Below are 9618 nucleotides of genomic sequence, written 5' to 3'. Positions count from 1 at the left end.
CGTGCCTCGAAAATCAAGAAAATTTGATTCTCGCTCAGAGGGCGCTACTAGCTTTGGCCTACTGTCGTATAGATGGCGTTGACGATTTCGTTTGTTATTTAACAATTTTAACGCATATCAGTGAAAGAACATGGGTCAAAATCATAAAAATAATTAATGCAAATAAAAAAATCATTAATCCATATTTAAATACATGTTAGGGGAAAGAGGAGCGGATAAATAGTACTATGCCTTATGGGAAACGGTCGAAGAGATAGTTCAGATCCGGAAACCGCCATCAACTTTTAGTATGTTGTTGGGCATGGTATTGGGTCTCCAAAACTTGAAAATGACCAATTTAGATTTTTTTATACTTTAATGCAGTTGTTCTGGCAAATAAACAATATATATAAATAAATAACAATAAATATTTATTTATTTAAGACCTACGTCTGGAGTATAGCGTTATATGGTAGCGAGACGTGGACATTAACCCAGCGTGATAGAGACAGACTAAGCGCTTTTGAAATGTGGACATGGAGAAGAATGGAAGGTATAAGCTGGAAGGAGAGGAAAACGAATGCAGAAGTGTTGGACTTGGTAGGTGAGAAGCGATCTCTGCTGAGAATGATTGAAAACAGAAGGGGAAACATGTTGGGGCACCTGATACGTCACGATACTTACATAAAGTCTATAATAGAAGGAAGAATAGAAAAAAGCAGAGGCAGAGGAAGACCGAGACGTGCGTTTTTGGACCAAGCCAAAGAGAAAATCAACGTAGTGACGTATCAGGAGCTCAAAACAGCGGCAGAAGGAAGAACGGAGTGGCGGTTACTCCACCGACAAGAGCCAGGCTCTTAAGAGTTATGATGATGAAATATTTATAAATATTTTGGTACATTTTTTTTCATTTTTGGTCTGATTTTGATTTTTTGATATCTGTGTATGGCTTGAGACATCATCTTTAATATTGTAGTACATCGCTTCAACGTCCGACTTTTGGTTTGGTTGTAAAACCCAAATAATCGTTTTTTGTTTACGTCATTTTCATTTCTTTTGTAAATTGCTCTTAAACTACTACAGTGTAGAAATTAAATATAGAATATTTAATTGGCTTTCATTTAATACCCCACATGTGTATGTGCAATGCAGTTTGGGAGCAATATGGAATATTCGCAAAGAGGCGGGAGTCATTCCGCTGAAGTAGATGGCCGGCGCCGCTGTCTCCCGGCAATTTTGGAAACCCAATACTAAATAACATACTAAAAGTTGAAAGCGGTTTCCGGATCTGAACTATATTCCCATAAGGCAAATCATATTACGATTCAAAGATTTTTTTTTCGAGTCGATACTTTCAATTATTAGTTTTAGTGTACGTAGGCTGTTTTGTTTCGAACCCTGGTTTATTTTTATTGGTAAACCAGGGGTTGAGTGCAGTAGTAACAGAAACATTTTTTTTCCTTACTATCTTGTAGTTGTGAGAATAGCACAAGACTAGGGTAGATTTAATAATTAATAGGTACTAACAAGGAAGAAAAAAAGCCTGCAAATAATCTAACTTCAGGCCTGTCTAGACGGAGACAATTTTTCCCTAATCTGATTAAATTGTCCGGTCAAATCAGGCCTTGCAAACGCCAATTTGGCTTGCCGATTATGACCGATATTACCGATAAAATGGTGTGCGGACGCAGGAAAACCAATTTGTGACGCTAGTATTTGGGGGGCATTTTTTAATCGTTTAAATATTTTTTATTTTTTAAATATTTGAGCGTTCTAAATTGAACAAATGCCCCCAAACGCGAATACTAGCGTCATAAATTGGTATTCTTGTGTATGCACCTCAACTTTTTCAGTAATATCGGTCATAATCGGTGGTCGAAATCAGCGAGCCATATTGGCGTTTGCGTCCGCACCACCTGATTTCATCAGACAATTTAATCAGATTGGCGAAAAATTGCTCCCGTCTGGACTGGCCTTAACTTTGTCCGGAAATCGCAAATAACTCTAATAGACAAAAAACTATAAACTATAAAAGACACGATCTCTGTGCATGCGCGCTCGATTCGCGGAGTAATTTTTAAATTACCTAAATTAATATTTAATTTTCTGGTCAGACCAGAAGCGGTCAGAGATCAGGGTGGGGCAACTGCCCCACCTTGCCCCACCGTGGCTACGCCCATGCTGGATGCTGTGTCAGATATAAATAGACCTTTGAAGTCTTACAACTATCTATTATGCTTGATCTGAATCTTACTGGTTAGTAAGGACCGTCCACTTAGTTATACTTCGAATAGCCGCCCGGACAAATTATAAAGCTAATTTCGAATTTTAAATTTTGACAATTCACGAGAAGAGTAACGTAACGTCAAACGATATGTTTGTCCCTTTTCAACGATCCTGTCATCCGATGCTTTTAGTAGCGGGAGCTGTGAGAGTGAAAAGACGCAAATGTCAGCAATTCTTACCGCTTGGTATTTGTCAGCGAGCGCATCGCGACATGAAACCAGTATGAACCTGGCCCTCGATTACGTATAATTGTAAGGAAACTTGGGATCAAGTTATATTAGTCTCAGGTCTAACAGTTGAGAATAAGACGTGCTCTGAATATACAGTGTGGAATTTTTTTATGGGCCCTGAAGGGAAAGTGCCTTAAAACCTTAAGTTAGCTTATTTTATTTTTAAAAAGAAACAATACTGCATTCAAAGGTTTTTTGAAATTCGCTTGTCTCGCCTGGGAATCGAACCGACTAAAAATTCCAAATAATAAACACTCCCTATTTTATTCTACTAGTCGATACAGTTAATGTCAATGATAACATTTCTTCAAGAAACATTAGGTCTTACACTCGTCTGTCGTACAAAATTTCCATAAAATCGAATATTTAGTACTCAAGGAAAATTGAAAAAAAAATTTAAAACCTTTGAATGCAGTTTAGTTTCTTTTAATTTGATTAGGGAAAAATATATAATATTGGGTGTAAATGAAACGGGAATGTATTACTTATACAAATATACAATAAAATAAATTATATCTATTATTAATTTCCGTAAATCACACCATCATCTTTATTAGCATAGCATAGTTTAACGCTCAATTTCGCACAAACCGTGAGGTTTTCACTAAGGAGTTTAAAATTCCCTCTGCACTAAACTTTATGGTTGGTAGAAAAGTCTGTATTCTAATTTGGCACTAACTGCCACTGTCTGTCATTGCTATGTCATAGCCTCATAGCTGACATACGTGAGATATATGCCGCAATGTATGCATTGCGCGTTTTATCGGAGCTTTGCCTGAGGTGTGTTAAGTAAGCGCGCAATCAAAATTAAACATGCGTAAACAATCGTTACGCGTACCGATGAAACTGGGTAAGTTAGTCATGGGAGAATTAACGGTCGACCGCATCGCGAACTCTCGGCAGTTCAAGCGGACCGATCGTCTACCGCGAACATTGAAGTGAGACGGAGATATGGAAGTCGATCAAACGTTCTCTACAGTGAATCAGTACCCGTCAGTTAGTGTCTGCGTGGGTAATTTAAATAGCTTGGACGTCGTAATAATTATGGTTGTATTCCATACAATATTACATATACGTGAGATTTTTTTTGTTATTACACTAACATGAGTAAGATATTTATGAAGGTGAAACAAAAGTCGAGTGTCCATTTTCTATAAGCAACAAAAAAAAATCGAAACAAAAATGGTTAATAGTAATTAAACGGATTCATTTACGTTAGAGATTTTTTTGTAGAATATAGTAAATATAAAGAGCTTAATTAACATGTAATTTTTATGTACACATTAGTTGTTAATTTTTATGTAAAAAAATTTTTTAATAAAGAAAGTTATTGGGGGCAGGTTTCTGTGTCAAGCTGGAAGAAAATATAAATACTTAATGAGTATATGCTTGAGAACAGCATATTAGAAAGTGGGGATTGATGTTTTGGTTTTTTTTTCTATTTTAGTAATAATTTGGATTTATAAAAAAAAATACATATTTTGTGGAGATTTTTTTCAAAATATATTATTTGTAACATAGGTAATCACATCTCAAAAAATCTCTAATGTGAGAATTAATGTAGATTTCTCATACATTTTGAACTGTGCTGACCGGCCTAGATGACAGCTTTTGTGAAACACGGCGTCGAAAAGGTTAAATGAAAAATATATCTAGACCATAGTTACTGAATTAAGTCCAGGTTTTTTGTTTTGAAAGATTGGCAACTCTTGTCATGTAAACACTATCAAGGGGCCTCGTGATTTTATTAAAAACTTATGAACAGAAGCCACCAATATGAAGCACAATTTTTTTTGTTTAGATACTCGTAATTTACTTTTCAGAACCAATCGCGTCTAGTTCGTGGCCTATAATTATGGCCCTGTTATAAGGCCTCTAGCCTCTACCTAGTGAGTATGAGTAACTTCACGCGCGGTATAATATTACTTCACGCTTCTATCTAAATAAATTTTAACTAGATCCACTAAAACAAAAACCGGCCAAGTCTGACTAGCGCACGAAGGGTTCCATACCATTACGCAAAAAACGGCAAAAAAATCACGTTTGTTGAATGGGAGCCCCACTTAAATATTTATTTTATTCTGTTTTTAGTATTTGCTGTTATAGCGGCAACCGAAATACATCATCTGTGAAAATTTCAACTGTCTAGCTATCACGGTTCATGAGATACAGCCTGGTGACAGACAGACAGCGAAGTCTTAGTAATAGGGTTCCGTTTTTACCCATTGGGTACGGAACCCTAAAAACAAAGGCCAAAAAAACCTTTTCAGAGCTAAGAACCCGTTGCAAGTCGTAAATAGGCCGTCATGGTCCTTGGGCCGCCGCCGCCGCCATCCTTGGATGTTGCTGACATATGAGAACCTGAAGACTGGCCGGCGGAAGGTCAACGTCTTGGGTAAAGGATACTTAGCTACTTAGAAATTCGTGGCTAAACGGTACGTAGTTAAAACTTACCGTATGTGGCTTTCCATTACATTACCTACAGGGTCCTTATGCTTCAAGTGCAATACCTATTGTTCTTCTTATCTGAAAATCCAACTGAAATTCTGATAGAATAGTTATTTGTTATACAAGGGTGCAAAGTTGTATTTTACCCACGAGTGTGGAATTGAAACACGAGCAAGCGAAAGGATTCTATAGTTGATCCACGAGCGAAGCGAGTGGTTCTAAAATAGAATCCTCAGCGTAGCGAGTGTTTCAACACACGAGAAGTAAAATACATTTGCACCAGTGTGTAACACATAACTTTTCACCTCACTATAGCGAGGAAAGTGCAACATCCACAGGCATTAGATCATCTTCATCACTGGAATCACTAATTTTTTTACGATATTATAACAAAAAACTGGAAATTCTGTATTTTTACGTGAGAAGTTTTTAAGTAAAAATTTTGTTGACATATCTGACGTATGAAATGTCAATGATGCGTTTTGAAATTGCATCGACTCAACTTGTGACTTTAATGTTAATGTCTTAAAATCATTAAATAAAGCAAAATTTGGTATTTTTTATTAGATTCTCAAACCATTTGTTTAATGATAATTGATATTGAACGAACCATTATTATGAGCGTTTTACGTTTTGTTATCTGTCAAGCTACTTAAACACGCTCCACCCAAGGTCAAATTACTTTCCCCACTAGTGGATAAAATGCATCTTTCCCCGCTTGTTTTAAAGGATAAAAGACAACTTTCCGAGCTAGTGAGGGGAAAAATACATTTGCACCCGTGTGTAACAGAAAACTTTTCCCCTCACTATAGCGAGGAAAGTGCAACATCCACAGGCGTTAGATCATCTTCATTAACTGGAATCACTCATTTTTTTACGATATTATAACAAAAAACTGGAAAATCTGTACTTTTACGTAAGAAGTTTTTAAGTAAAATTTTTGTTGACAATGTTGACATTTCTGACGTGTGAAATGTCAATGATGCGTTTTGAAATTGCATCGACTTAACTTGTGCGTTCAGAATTATATTTAACATAATTATTAAAAAACAAACGTTTATTATGGAATTTTAAGGTTTATGACTTAAAATCATTAAATTAAGCTAAATCCGGTGTTTTTTAATAGATTCTCAAATCATTTATTTAATGATAATTAATATCGAACGAACCATTATTATGAGCGTTTTACGTTTTGTTATCTGTCAAGCTACTTAAACACGCTCCATTCAAGGTCAAATTACTTTCCCCACTAGTGGATAAAATGCGTTTTTCCCCGCTTGTTTTAAAGGATAAAAGGCGGCTTTCCGAGCTAGTAAGGGGAAAAATACATTGTTTAATTTGTGTAATGTGCGGAACCCTTGGAACGTGTGTCCGACTCGCACTTGGCCGGTTTTTTTAGATTAATTACGCAGGATTTTTCGCTTAACCTAGCGTTGTCCTTATCGCACTAGTTTTAGGAGCCGCTTCCGTTAGCGAGACGGATATATTGACCAAAAATATTTAAATCTCAGCTCCCGTATTTTCTTAATGTTTTGTTTACATTTTACATGTTCAAGACTGTCCAGAATTCACTCCGCATACGTTATGCCAAAGAGGATATAATAAGATAGAGCGGTACTGTCATAGTAAATTTTGTAACCACTGTAAATTCACTGCCATCTATCGACATACTTTAAAACTAAAAATGAAGATTTATAAAAATACCTTAAAATGTATTTAAATATGGATAAATGTTTTTTTTTATTTGCATTAAATATTTTATATGATTTTTGACCCATGTTCTTTCACTGATATGCGTTAAAATTATAAATAACAAACGAAACCGTCAACGCCCTCTATACGAGAGTAGGCCAAAACTAGTGGCGCCATCTTATCGAGAATCAAATTTTCGTGATTTTCGAGGCACGTTTTTTCCTTAGACTGTATCCAATTGGTTATGCGTAGACAGGTAAGTATTTATCAAAGTATTCTACATTAACCATCATTATATTTTTGAATGTACATTAGGTCATTAGCAGGCCACCTGAGATATTTTATGACTAGCTGTGCCCGCGGCTTCGCCTGCGTGGAATTCGGTCTGTGTCAGTAAGCGGCTAATTCACCCCTAATTTATCTCCCTGTCCCCTGGAGACGGAACTTAAAGTAAAGTTGACAAATGGATACGCTAGAGGACTGTAGTCCAGATAAAATATTTTACAATTAGGTACCTACCACCAAAGATAGATATAACTCCGTAATAGATGGATACAGTCTAAGGAAAAAACGTGCCTCGAAAATCACGAAAATTTGATTCTCGATCAGATGTCGCTACTACCTTTTGCCTACTCTCGTATAGAGGGCGTTAACGGTTTCGTTTGTTATTATTTAACAATTTTAACGCATATCAGTGAAAGAACAATGGGTCAAAATAATAAAAATAATTAATGCAAATAAAATAAAAAACATTTATCCATATTTAAATACGTTTTATCGTATTTTTATAAATCTTCATTTTTAGTTTTAAAGTGTGTCGATAGATGGCAGTGAATTTAGTGTGGTTACAAAATTTACTATGACAGTACCGCTCTATAATATTACATCCTCTTTGCTACCACTAAATAAAATTACAATCCAAAATGTTTTTTTTTTTTTTGCCCTTATTCAAATTTTTGACGTGATTTAAACGGCATAGAGTAGTAGGTGTATATCGAACGATACAGTACCATTTTTGTATTTTTACGTCCTTGACAGTACCGCTCTATAATATTACATCCTCTTTGCTACCACTAAATAAAATTACAATCCAAAATGTTTTTTTTTTTTTTGCCCTTATTCAAATTTTTGACGTGATTTAAACGGCATAGAGTAGTAGGTGTATATCGAACGATACAGTACCATTTTTGTATTTTTACGTCCTTGACTGTACCTATCCAAATCGGGTACACTACATATTTCCGAAAAAAAATTATTCCGAATTTTAGAATGTCGAATTTTATCATTCCGATTTTTAAATGCGCGACCCATCAAAATTCCGACTGTCATAATTACGAATGATGAAAATCACGAAGATTTATATTTCCGAAAACCCAAAAAGCCGAATTTTGTAAATTCCGAACTACATAATTCCGACTATAACAATTCCGATGGTGGCAAACACCGAATTTAACATTTACGATTTTCAAAATCACGAATTCGGAATTGCCCTTATTCCGAATTAACGTGATTCCTATTTTAAATATCCCAATTTTTAAATTTCCACTTTTTTGGCAACAGTTCGTTTTCTTGGGGGTCGCAGTTCTAACCTAACCTAACCCACTTTTCTGGCAACAGGTCGTTTTCTTGGGGGTCGCAATTCTAACCTAACCTAACCCACTTCTGGCAACAGTTCGTTTTCTTGGGGGTCGCAGTTCTAACCTAACCTAACCCACTTCTAGCAACAGTTCGGGTTCGCAGTTCTGTCTAATTTATTTATGCCGAATTTTTATGCCAAAAATATTTTATGCCGAATTTAACATGACGCGGCACGACAGGTACCCGTAATAATTACTAAAACGTGAGTCTTCATTTAAATATCACGGACTTCATTTTTCCAATCTTGTAAAAAACCGAATTTCTGAATACCGAATTATTTTATTTCCGATCGGACAATGATTTTTCGGAATTTAGGAATTCGGAAAAAAATATTTTCGGAAAAGTGTAAAATCGGAACTTTAAGCTTTCTGTCAAGTTACAATCGGATTTAATGTTTTCGGAAATAGCACATTCGTGATTTTATTCCATCGTGTTTTTAAAAATCGTAATTTTGATATTTCGGACTTATAATTATAATCGGGATTATGAAAGTCGTGGTTATAAAAATCGGAAAAACGTATTTCGGAATATTTGGGTGTTCCCATCAAAATCATTCATCCACATCGGTCCTCCAGTCAAATCAGTCTAAGCATGACGCCGGCGGCGGGCAGTGTCTGCCCCTTTTTTTTGTTTTCGGAGTGGGAAATGCAACTGCGTAGCGTCTGCCCCTACGACTTGTTGATAGTCATAGCGAAGCAGACGCTCACGGGGACCTGTAGGCGCTTAAAGCGGAACGGGAAGTTGCTCGGAATGAGGGGGATACGAAGGATGAACACGGCTTCTCCGGCGCCACACTCCGTCAGGATCTGCGCCTACATATGTATTGCGTACGATGTATTTGGGATCACAATCGAGACTCGCGCTGGCTTGCCGTTTCAGCCGAAAGCGAAGCGACCTGCCTGGCTAGAGCGCCACTGAGTCTCTCACCGTGGTTTTTCTTAGACTCCTGAGACCGTGCCCCTTGTGGCCGCAATGCATTGCGAGACTTTCGCGAAAGATTCGATTTTTTTCGGGAAGGCATGGTAACGCGTATAAGTCCCAAATCGTTTGACATTTACTGAAAAATGTTTTTTTTTTAAGTACCCACCTTCGTGACCATTATTAAGAGGAAAGGGCACGGCCGCTTCTCCATGCAAACGCAGTCTCCATTTTTTGGATAAAAACTACCCTATGTTCTTCCACTGGACTCAAACTATCTCTATACCAAATTTTATCTAAACGGTTTAGCGGTTTAAGCGTAAAGAGAAATTAAAAAAAGTTTTTTTCATATTTTTTGTGTTTTCACACGGGAATGGTGTCATTTTGATATCATAAATGAATTCGGCATACCCGATTTATACAAAAA

Source organism: Cydia strobilella, chromosome 2, assembly GCF_947568885.1.
Source record: "Cydia strobilella chromosome 2, ilCydStro3.1, whole genome shotgun sequence".
In the NCBI taxonomy this organism is placed as follows: Eukaryota; Metazoa; Arthropoda; class Insecta; order Lepidoptera; family Tortricidae; genus Cydia; species Cydia strobilella.
The sequence above is the reverse complement of the archived record's forward strand: the minus strand, read 5'-3'. Positions refer to the sequence as shown.